This window comes from Mirounga leonina, unplaced genomic scaffold (assembly GCF_011800145.1).
Source record: "Mirounga leonina isolate KUSES-001 unplaced genomic scaffold, KU_Mleo_1.0 Mir_153, whole genome shotgun sequence".
NCBI classification, from domain to species: Eukaryota; Metazoa; Chordata; class Mammalia; order Carnivora; family Phocidae; genus Mirounga; species Mirounga leonina.
Window position 1 is genome coordinate 40,976,868 of NW_023270387.1, and position 13,253 is coordinate 40,990,120.

Consider the following 13,253-nt stretch of genomic DNA (forward strand, 5'->3'; position numbering starts at 1 on the left):
AAAGTCCTTCCCTTGCCCATACCGGTCTGCAAGTCTGTGTCCCATCCCCAGCGGGGGAGGCTGTCGCTCACCAGTGGTGCAGGATCCCCATGGCCAGGCTCCCTCCTGCTGCCGTTTATCCTCTGATATCTGCCTGCAGAATCACAGCTCCCTGCTTCGTACCTTGAAACCAACCGCCTGCAATATTCTGTTTGTAGAGATTCAGATCTTCTTACATCTCAGGCTGATTTCGTGGGTGTTCAGAGTGGTCTAGTAGATATCCAGCTCAATTCTGGGGACCAGTTGGAATAGGGTCCCCTACTCCTCTGCCATCTTTTCCCCATTCTCTGCAGTGTTTTATATATATATATTTCAAAACTTTAATTTCATCCTTCAAAGTTCTATGCTATAATGGCAATGTGTACATAAATGGTATTAAAAGATAGACTCTTCCTTTTTTTCTATACATACCTGGTATTTAAATGTTTGATGTATTGCTAAGTACCTTGATCTTCCTAAAACAACAAATTCTGGGAGATTACATTGCATTGTAGTAAAGGCAATTAGAAAGAAAATGAGAAATTTTTTAATAAAAAGTATTTATCTTCCTGAACATTCTTTTCAGAGATCAAAAATGACATAAGGTAATATAACCTCTAATTGGAAAGCCTTCAACTTACATATGTTATGCTACATCCTATCTTCAAAATGAGATGCTGACTTTGGTTTCTGGCCAAGACAGAACAAAAGGGATAGGTTTTACTTAGCCCCTGTAACAACCAAAAGGAAAAACAAACAAAATATGAAGAAACAACAGTTTTCAAACATCACACATTAGGCATCAAAGGACAGAGATCTCTGAGAGAGGGAAAACCAATGAGGTGGGCCCTATCATAGCCCCAATTTACTGCCTAGAAAGTGAATCCAGACATCTGTCTAGAGAGGTGAGCCCAAACAGAGCACATAGGTCTGCCAAAATGAAGGAAAGAGAGCCTGGAATCCATGGCGGCCAAGATGGCAGGAGTTCAGAGTGAAGTGTCAAAAAGGAGAGAGCAGCTGAAATAGAGCACTCCAGAGATCAGAAGACCCCCACATACACACCTTAAGTCTTCAGCTCATTACTTATCAGTGCATGTATGTACAAGACCAGGAATAGAAACATCCAAAAAGATCAGAGAATGAAATCCCTGGAGCTCACAAAGGGCCATAAACAGTTCATATTCCTACTAGCCAGTGTGAAATGCATACTAATTCATCATTACCAGGCAATTAATTACAAAGTAGGGCAAAATTAGCCCTAAGATAAATGCTGTTTTGGTTTCATGTAACAAAGCCTAAGATTCAAACTTTAAAGGATTAAACTGTTTCCATGTAGCTTAACTATATGCCATGAAAAGGCTCAATAATATTTAAATGAAATTTATGAAAAATCTAGTACTCAATTGGTAAAATTCACAATGTATCACATATAACAAAAATAACTAGGCAGGCAAAGAGACCCTGAAGATTGTATAAAGACCCAAATCCAACTTCTTGAGATAAAAGAATATGTCTGCAGTAAAAGCTACTCTTGATGAAATAAAAGGAGACAAAATATTCAAAAGAATAGTGAATTTGAAGACATAGTAATAAAAACTACAGTTAGCCCTAGGACAACACAGGGATTGGGGCACCAACCCCTTCAAAGTCAAAAATCTACTTATAACTTTTGATTCCCTCCAAATTTAACCACTTATACCCTACTATTGACCGGAAGTGTTACCAATAACATAAATAGTGGACCAACAGATATTTTGTATATTACATGTGTTATATACTGTATTCTTACAATAAAGTAAGAGAAAAGACAATGTTATTAAGAAAATCACAAGGAAAATATAATTATAGCACTGTACTATATTTATATTAAAAAAATCTAATTGTGAGTTGACCCTCTCAGTTCAAGACCTTGTTGTTCAAGAGTCAACTGTATTTAAAATAAAAAATATGGGAGAAAAGAGTCTGAAAAATAAAAAACAGCATCAGTGAACTTTGGGTCAACTTCAAGCAGTATAAAATAAGGGTCATTTGAATCCAAATGTAGGGAGGGCAATGGATTTTGAGAAGATATTTTAAGAAATACATCTTGAATTTTTCAAAATTTGATGAAACTATAAACCCACAGAAGTTCAATGAGCCCCAATAATAAGGAAAACATGAAGAAAACCAAATCAAGGCAATTTGGGTATTGAGGAGGGCACGTTCTGCATGGAGCACTGGGTGTTATGCACAAACAATGACTCTTGGAACACTACATCTAAAACTAATGATGTAATGTATGGGGATTAACATAACAATAAAAAACTAAAAAAAAACCCAATCTGAGGAGAAACACAAATTATATAGGATAACAAAAAATAAGAATTATAATAGACTTCTTTATGGAGACATCAAAAGCCAGAAGAGGAGTGTCATCACTGAACTCTGAAAGAAAAAAATTTCAATCTAATATTTTATATTCATCAAGCATATCTTTTAAAAAATGAAAGTGGAATAAAGACTTTTTAAAAAACTGTTTTGGTTATTTCTCTCCAAGGCTTCTCTTTTCATTAATGTGCCTCTGAAAAAGTGCTATTTCAGCTTTTCTCCTTGCTTTTTTAAAATATCTTTATTGCAATGTAATTCACAAGTAAAATCCACCCATTTAAAGTGTACAATTAAATGGTTTTAGTGTATTTACAGAGTTGTACAAACATCATTACAATCTAAGTTTAGAGCACTTTCTTACCCCTCCCCCCAAAAAAACCCCATTTCCATCCCTCTTCAACTCCCTAACCCAGCCCTAGGCGTCCCCTAAGCTGATTTTTTTCTCTATATATCTGCCCACTACAGACACTTCATATAAAGGGAATGGTAAAACACATGGTCTTTTGTGACTGGCTTTTTTAACTTAGCATGATGGTTTCAAGGTTAATACATGCTGTAGCATGTATTATTACTTCATTCTTTTTATTGCAAAATAATATATCATTGTATAGGGTGTAACACATTGTATTTATTCATTTATCAGTTAATGGACATTTGGCTTGTTTCCACTCTTTGGCTGTTATGAATAATGCTGTATGAATATCTGCATATGAGATTTTGTGAAGATATATGTTGCCATTTCTGTTAAGTATATGTCTAGGAGTGGAGTTACTGTGTCATATTACAACACAATTTTTAACATTTGAGGGAATGCCAAAATGTTTCCAAAGTGGATATACCATTTTACATTCCCATGAACAATGTATAAGTTTTCCAATTTTTCTATATCCTTGGCAACATTTGTTTTTTTTGTTTTTTTGTTTTTTTTTAATTTTATTTATTTATTTGAGAGAGCGAGAACACATGAGAGAGGATAGGGTCAGAGGACGAAGCAGACTCCCTGCCAAGCAGGGAGCCCGATGCGGGACTCGATCCCGGGACTCCAGGATCATGACCTGAGCCGAAGGCAGTCGCTTAACCAACTGAGCCACCCAGGCGCCCAACATTTGTTGTTTTTTAATCTTTTTTTTATTATAGTCATCCCAGTGGGTATGAACTGGTAGCTCACTGTGGTTTAGATTTGCATTTACCTGATGGCTAATAACGTTGAACATCTTTTTATGTGCTTTTTGGCCATTTATGTATCTTCTTTGGAGAAATATATTTACAAATCCTATGCCCATTTTATAATTGTGGTATTTGTCTCTATTACTAAGAAGTAAGTATTCTTTATATATTCTGAAACCATTTTTTTATCAGATATATAATCTGAAAATATTTTCTTCTATGGATTTTTTGCTTATTTTCTTGATTGTATCATTTTACCACAAAAATTTTAACTTGAATATAATGTGATTTATCTATTTTTTTATTTATACTTTTGATGACATTGAAGACCATTACCTAATCCAAGATATGGAGATTTACTCCTTTGTTTTCTTCTAAAAGTTTTAGAGTTTCAGTCTTAAATTTAGGCCTGTTACCCATTTTTTTAAACTTTTGTATATAGGGGGAGGGAGGGAAGGGTCCACTTCATCCTTTTCCATTGGATATCTAGTTGTCCTAAAACCATTTGTTGAAAAGACTATTCTTTCTCCATTTAATTTTCTTGACATCCCTGTAAAAAAATCAATTTACTATAAATGTAAGGGTTTATTTATGGACTGTCAATTCTATTCCATTGATTGAGTTATATGTCTGTCTTTATACCAGTACAATGTCTTGATTACTGTAGCTTTGTGGTAAGTTGTGATAATAGAAAATATAAGTCCTCTAACAACAACAAAAAAATAATGGGTATTTCCATATGAATGTTAGGATCAGCTTAAAAATTTATAGAAAAGCAAGTAGCTTGGATGTTGATTTGGATATTGATACAGATTGAATCTATAAGTCACTTTGGGGCATATTGCCATCTTAGTAATATTAAGTCTCCAATTGTGAATATAGGATGTCTTTCCATTTACTTATGTATTCATTAAGTTCTTTTTTTTTTTTTAAAGATTTTATTATTTATTTGAGAGAGAGAGAAAGAGAGCACAAGATGGTGGAGGGTCAGAGGGAGAAGCAAGGGTCAGTCCTGGGACTCTGGGATCATGACCTGAGCCAAAGGCAGATGCACTGACTGAACCACCCAGTTGCCCCTTCATTAATTTCTTTCAAAAATGTTTTGTTGTTTTGGATGTATAAATATTACACTTCTTTTGTTAAATTTGTACATAAATATGTTTGCTTTTGGAAGATTTTACAAATGCAGTTGTTTTCTAAATTTTGTTTTGGAATGATCATTGCTACTGTAGAGAAATACAGTTGATATTTGTATAATAATCCTGTATCTCGCAAACTTACTTTTTTATTAATTCTAATAGTTTTTAGTGATTTCTTTATGATTATGATTTCCTATATATAAGATCATGTCATGTGTAAATAGAGGTATTTTACTTTTTCCTTTTCAATCTGGATGTTTCTGTCATTTTCTTGACTAATTGCCCTTATGCTCTTCAACACAATGTTCAATAGAAGTGGTGCAAGGATATCCTCATCTTGTTTTTGGTCTTACGTGAGGTGAAGTCATTCACCATAGAGAATATTACTAGCTGTAGGATTTTCACACATACTCTATGTCACTTTGAGGCAATTCCCTTCTACTCCTACTAGTTAGTGCAATGTTTTTATCATGAAAGGATGTTGTATTTTGTTCCTTGTGCTTTTGGTCATATCCAAGAAATCATCGTCAAATCCATTATTATAAAGCTTCCCCCCCATGATTGCTTTGTTCTCTCATTTATAATATTGTTTGAGTCCTTTCCTTTTTTTCTTGGTTAGTCTAGCTAAAGATTTGTCAATTCTGCTTATCTTTCCAAAAAATCATCTCTTAGTGTCATTATTTTTTTCTATGGGTTTTCTAGTTTCAATGTCCTTTATCTCTACTCTGATTTTCATTATATCCTTCTTTTTTCTAACTTTGGGCCTGTTTTTTCTTCTTTTTCTAGTTTTGAGTTATGAAGTTAGGTTGTTTGAATCTTTCTTTTTTTATAATGTAGGTATTTATCACTATAAACTTCTTACAAATGCTTTCGGTGCATCCCATAAGTTTTAACATGTTATGTTTCCATTTTCATTTGTCTCAAAATAATTTTTTATTTTCATTTGGATTTATTCTTTGACCCACTGGTTATTCAAGAGTGTTTTTTTTTTTTTTTTAACTGGAGTATAGTTGACATATAATATTAAATTAGTTTCAGGTGTGCAACATAGTAATTTAACAATTATATACATTATAAAATGCCCATTATGATAACTATGTTACAATATTATTGACTGTATTCCTTATACTGTACTTTCCATCCCAGTGATTTATTTTATCATTAGAATTTTGTACCTCTTGGGTGGGAGGATGGGTTAGCCTGGTGGTGGGTATTGAGGAGGGCACATTCTGCATGGAGCACTGGGTGTTGTGCACAAACAATGAATCATGGAACACTTCATCTAAAACTAATGATGTAATGTATGGGGATTAACGTAAGAATAAAATTAAAAAAAAAAAAGAATTTTGTACCTCTTAATCCCCTTCACCCATTTTGTTCACCTCCTCACCCCCTTCTCTTTGGCAACCACAAGTTTCTTCTCTATATTTATGGATCTCTTTCTCTCTTTTTTGTTGTTGTTTGTTCATTTGTTTTTGTTTTGTTTTGTTTTGTTTTGATTCTACATGTAAGTGAAGTCCTGTGGTATTTGTTTTTCTCTGGCTTATTTAACTTAGCATAATACCCTCTAGGTTTGTTTATGTTGTCACAATGTCAAGGTCTTTCTTTTTCATGGCTAATAGTCCATGATGTGTATGTATCACATCTTCTTTATCCACTCATCCATCAATAGACAGTATCCATTTCATATCTTAGCTTTTGTAAATAATGGTGCAATAAACATAGGGATGAATATATCATTTTTTATTTATTATTTCATTTTCTTCAGGTAAATACCCAGAAGTGGAACTACTGGATCATATCATACTTCTTTTTTTAGTTTTTTGAAGAACCTCCATACTGTTTTCCACAGTGGTTGCACCAATTTATATTTTCACCAACATTACTTCTGTGTTCCCTTTTCTCCACATCTTTGTCAACACTTGTTATTTTTTTTATCTTTTGATTCTAGCCATTCTGACAGGTGTGAGGAGATAACTCATTGTGGTTTTGATTTGCATTTCCCTAATGATTAGTTATGCTGAGCATCTATTCATGTGTCTGTTGACTATCTGTATGTCCTTTTTGGAACAATGTCTATCCATATTCTCTTTCCATTTTATTAATTGGATTGTTTGGGGGGGTTTTTTTGGTGTCCAGTTATATGAGTTCTTTATATATTTTGGATATTAACTCCTTTTCAGATATATTATTTGCAAAATTTTTTCAGTAGATTGCCTTTTCATCTTATTGTTTCCTTTGCTGTGCAAAAGCTTTTTAGTTTGATGTGGTCCCAGTAGTTTATTTTGCTTTTGTTGTCCTTACCAGAGGAGACAGATCCAGAAAAATATTGCTAAGATTGATGTCCAAGACATTACTCCCTGTGTTTTCTTTTAGGAGTTTTATGGTTTCATGTTGCTAAATGTAGGTCTGTATTCCATTTGAAGTTTATTTTTGTGTATGGTTAAGAAAGTGCTTTAATTCTTTTGCAGGTAGCTGTCTAGTTTTTCCAACACAATTTATTGAAGACTGTCTCTCCTCAATTATATATTTTTGCCTCTTTTGTAATAGATTAATTGACCATATATACATGAGGGCTTTTTTCTGGGCTCTCAGTTCTGTTCCACTGATCATTGTGTCTATATTTTTGTGTGTGCTGTGTGTTGTTTAATTTCCATATATTTGTGAATTTTTCCATTTTCATTCTTTTATTGATTTGCAGTTTTATATCATGTGGTCAGAAAAGATACTTGGTATAATTTTAATCTTTTTCAATTTATTAAGAGTAGGTGGTGGTCCAACATATGATCAATCCTGAAGAATTTTCTATTTATACTTAAGAAGAATGTGTATTCTGGTGCTGTTGAAATGAATGTCTGTATATGTTTGGTATGTCCTTTTTGTGTATAGTGTTATTCAAGTTCTATGTTTCCATATTAATTTTCTGTCTGGATGAGTTATCTAATGTTGAAAGTGGAGTACTTAGGTCTACTACTATTATTGTATTGCTGTCTATTTCCCCCTCCAGTTCTTTTAATTTTTGCTTTAAAATTACGTGCACCAATGTTGGGTGCATATATATTTTCAATTCTCATATCTTATTGAGGAATTGACTCATTTATCACTATGTGGTGACCTTCTATGTCTCTTGTGACCAATTTTAACTGAAAGTCTATTTTATCTGATATATGTTTAGCTACTTTTACTCTCTTTTGGTTACTATTTACATGGGATACCTTTTTTCCATCCCTTCACTTTCAGTCTATATGTGTCCTTAAGGCTAAAGTGACTCTCTTGTAGCCAGCATATTACTGAATCTTGTTTTTTATTCATCAACCACTCTGTGTCTTCATTGGAAAATTTAATCCATTTGCATTTAAAATAAGTATGAATAGATAAGAACTTACTATTTCCATTTTGTTCATTGTTTTCTGACTTTTTGTAGTTCCTTTGTTCCTTGCCTTCTCACTTGCTGTCTTCCTTTGTGATTTATTTTTTGTAGTGGTACATTTTTAATTCCTCTCTTTTTATCTTTTGTGTATCTACTAAAGGGTGTTTGTGTGTGTGTGTGTGTGTGTGTGTGTGTGTGTGTGGTTACCATGAGGCTTACATACAACTTTATAATAGTTTGTTTTAAGCTAATAACAACTTAACTTCAATTGCACACAGAAACTATACACTTTTACTACTCTTCCCCACATTTTATGCTATCAGTATAATAACTTACATATTTTTATATTGTGCATCCATTAACAAATGATCATATCTATAGTTATATTTAATACTATTCTCTTCTAGCTTTTATGCCAGAGATAAAAATGATTTACACACCATTAGAGTGTTAGAGTATTCTGAATTTGAGTATATATTTACCTTTAAAAGTGAGTTTTATACTTTTATAAACAATCAAATGGAGCTGTAACCTTACCCACATGGGATGGCATTGTTTGCAGGTCTGTAACTGGAATTTCTGGGTATGGGCCTCCCTCCTCAAAATGGCCCTCCTTCAATTTGAACTCCATTAGGGTTTCACAGTTTCATATCTGGATCCCAGAGTTCCCACAAAGGCACATTTTTTCCATGGATGGCTGCCAAAGTATTGTGCCTGTGGGGAATATGAATGGGGGACCTCTTATTCTGTCATCTTGCTGATATCACTCCTCCATAATTACTTTAAACTATAGTAGTCAGAGTACCCAATTAAGAAGAGAGCACTAGGTTGGGTATTTTTTAAAAGTAGAAAACTGTTCTATATATTCCCTTCAAGAAGGCTAGTTTAAATGCAGAAACCTTAAATATATCAAAATTAGAAGAACAGACAAAATATACCAGAAAAACAACCAATCAAAGTAAAGCTGGATTTCAGATCAAAGAATATTACCAGAGATAGAGAGGGTCAGTTCACAATGATAAAGTGGCCAATTCATTAAGTGGACATACCAACATTATGCATTCACATATCTAATAACAGAACTCTAAATTAATAAAAAAAATGACAAGATTACAAGAAGAAATAGACAAATCCAGTTATACAACAGAGTGTCAAGATACATAAGGTAAAAAATTATACAAATAAAAAAGGAAATAAAAATATCCATAAGTCCAATTGGAAATTTCAGTAGCCTTCTTATAGTAATTGGTAGAAGTAGGATATCACTAAAGATATAGAATAGTTGAGCAACATTATCAATCAAATTAACCTACTTGATATTTATAGAATTCCCCACCCAACAAATGCAAAATGACCATTTTTTTCAGGTACACCTGGAGAATTTACCAAAATAATTTATACTCTGAGTCATAAAATAAGTGTCAATTAACTTGAGAGATTTAGTGTCATACAAAATATATCAGTGATCAAAAAGGAAACTATCTCGGGCGCCTGGGTGGCTCAGTTGGTTAAGCGACTGCCTTCAGCTCAGGTCATGATCCCAGGGTCCTGGGATCGAGTCCCGCATCGGGCTCCCTGCTCTGCGGGGAGCCTGCTTCTCCCTCTCCCACTCCCCCTGCTTGTGTTCCCTCTCTCGCTGTGTCTCTCTCTGTCAAATAAATAAATAAAATCTTTTAAAAAAAAAAAAAGGAAACTATCTCTTTGGCCAAAGTGAAGTAAAGTTGAGTTTCTGTCATTTGCACCCAAAAAATTTCAGAATAATAAAGTGCCACACACGGTGTCTCTATGTGAGCTGAGATTGGAATATAGGCTTATTTCCCAGCAGTTTACATCTCACTGAGATTACAAATGTTTGATAGTGTTAATTTAGTTTTCTTTTATTTGATCTTCCCATCTCAACCTGATTTTTTTTTCCAAGTTTTTGAATATTTACTGCTTTTAACAATATTCTATCCAAAGTTCAATGTGGAGAGAATTAGGAGAATGTCTTTCTCAGTGTTGTGGTGCTGGAAGTATATTAATGTCATTTTTAACTAATGTCATAATGTTCTCTCTATCTCATACCCTGAGAGAAGAAAGCAGGTATTGTGTAAATTAACAGTTCCAAATGTGTAGAATAGTGAAAGAATTGAATTAAAGCTATGGCTCCTCCACAGAAATGGCCGGACATACACACAGAGCAACACATCAGTTTGCAGAATTTCTTGGATTCCAAGTTAAGAATCTCTCTTATAAGCAAAAGGGTCACATTCTAATTCAAAATGATTTTATCATGTTATTATATTTTTATATTTTATTTATTTTGACAAAATATAATACCAAAGCTACTAGGAATTAAGAAATATTTTAATATTTTTATTTTATTGTTTATATAAAACCTACATATATTTTCAGATTACTAAAAGTGTAAGTCCACACCATTTTATGTATTCACCTGTTGATCTTACATGGTACATAAATAGATTCTCTGCTATAACTCAATGGCTCTACCAGACGTTGCTATGCTACAGTGAACCAATGAATCACTGGTATACACCTCTTTCAGAGTCCTCTGTGTTTCTAAAATATTGAGTTACAAACTATAGAAACCTTGCTGACTACCATGCTTATCATTGTAAAATGAAACCAAATATCTTTGATGGGCATCATGAAAAAGAAAAGCCAGATAGGATCAGCTGAACATTGTGAACAACTGCACATACAAATAATGATTACCATTAGGTATACCAGGCTTCAGTATAAAAGAGGAAAATTATAATAATAGCAGTCTTTTCCCATTTTCAAACATTTTCAGTAAGATTTGCTCATTTGACTCTCATAACAGCCCTATGAAGAATATAGAGGTTTAATATTATTATCATTGTTTTATTAAAAAAGTAACAGTGTTCCAAGAGAGCCAATTAGTTTCCACTATAGTTATGCAACTATGGTTTACTCATATAAGCCCTAGTCATAAATAGTAAAATTTAAACAAAAAGCATTTATAAATCTGAATTTTATTTGCTGGTACATAGATGACATAAAGAATGGTTCAAAAAGAGCCCAAACAGAATTTAGAACATAGAGATCCTTAGGTTATTCTTAAAATGATAAATAAAGCAGAATGGTCTTGGTAGAAAATCATATAGACAAAATTTTTTATCAAATAAACTGTCTCCTCAAAGTTATCCATCTTTTTACCATCACTTGCAGCAAGGGAGTCTTGGCACATCTGAGAAATCATAAACTCACAAATATAAAATATAATGAGAAATCAAATAACATAAACTAATCTCATAAAAAGAAAATGAGGAAATGAAATAAAAAACAGCCAAGAAAAAATCTGACTTTAGTACTCTTGATGGTTTGCCAGTTCACAGTCTGCTACAAAAAATCACCATTATTAATGGATACAGGAGCAAAATATTTGGAGAATGGAAGGAGAGATTGCCACAGTTATTATTTTTGCTGCATTGATTATATAATTTATGACAAGGGTAATGTAGAAATACCATCATCATGTAAAGATTGACCAGATTTTCAATTATTTTTTATATATTTCATTACTGAAAGTAAAATGCAGTGTAGTAATGATACAAATTCTGACTAAAAAGAAGCTTCATGTGATATACCAGAGAAGCCTCTAGTACAGAAGTCAGATAGTTTGGGTGTATATCTCAATTTTTCAGCTGATCAGCCCTGGTGTGATCTCAGCAAGGTCGTTTTACCTTTCTGGCCCCATCTTTCTTTATTTAAATGAAGAAGCTTGTACTAACAAATTAAACACACCAATAGTAAAAAATCAAGGGGCAAAATATGAAAAGTATCTTAAAGAAGTACTTCAAAGAAATATAGTACAAGTTTTAATTGTACGTGAGAGTAATGAGATAATGATGGTGATGAATATTTATTCAATGAATATTTATTGAGAAATTACCATTCTATCTGTGTTAAGTACTGGATAATATCATCAGGTATTCTGGAAAAGGGAAGGTATCAAAATATATGTATATGTGATTTATAGAACATTCATTCAATTTACAGCATGGAAACAAACATTGTTATATCATTTTAAAGTATGGCTCTGATTACATGAGCACTAGAAATTTTGTCCTCATTATAAAAGTAATAATTATCCCTTTTCAAAACTTAGAAATATATAAAAATATTCTAAAAAGAAAAAGTATCTGAGATACTGATACATAGCCCTTATTAACATATTTCCAAAAAGTTATTAATATGATTATATACACATCCATTTCAAAGTCATATAATATTTAAAGTCTTCCAATGAATAGCAGTCATCAGCTCCAGATAGAACTTCCTTTCACCTCAGTTTTGATCTTTTGAAATAATCACCTTTAATACATTCAGCTATTTTTTCCTGAAATTTATTTCCACATATCTAGATGATAAGATTTGTGGTATTTATTGATTTATCAGTACTATATTGATTTTATTTCATTTTACATCAGGATTTAAGTCTTTTATACTTACCTTCCCCTTCCTTCTTCTTTTCCATACCCTGTTGTTTTGGTTTTCTATTGCCATAAAAAATTACCACAAACTTAGTATCTTAAAAAGCACAAATTTGTCATTTCACTGTTCTGTGGGTCAAAAGTCTGGTAGATCAGCTAGTTTCTTTGCACTGGGTCCCAAGAGGTCAAATCAAGATGTTGGTCAGCCTGGGCTCCTATCTGGAGGCTCTTGAGGAGAAACCATTTCCAGGCTCTTTCAGGTGGTTTATAAACTCAGCTCATTCAGCTGTAATCTGAGGTCATCATTTCTTTCTTGGATGTCAGCTGGAGCTGTTCTTAACTTCTAAATGCTTCTCCCCAGTCCTTGCACATGGCCCCCTACATCTCAGAACTGGAAAAACAAACATGTCAACATCGGAAGGTAGGAGCTATTATGGGTTGCCATGGAAGCTGTCTACCACAGGCCACCATCTAGCCCCCAGTAATTCACAATCCTCCCACATGCAAAAGATTTACATGCTCCCAAAGTTCTTTGCATACTCACCCCCTTACAGCATTGCTCAAAGTCCATGATCTTGTCATATAGATCACGTCCAAGTTCAGATGAAGCTTCTGGGGGTTACCCATTAAGTACAGCTCTTAAATACAATTCCTCTCACCTGTGGGTCTGTGAAACTAAAAAAAATAAATTATCTTTCTAACACACCCAATAAATGTTAGTGAGACAAGCAAAGG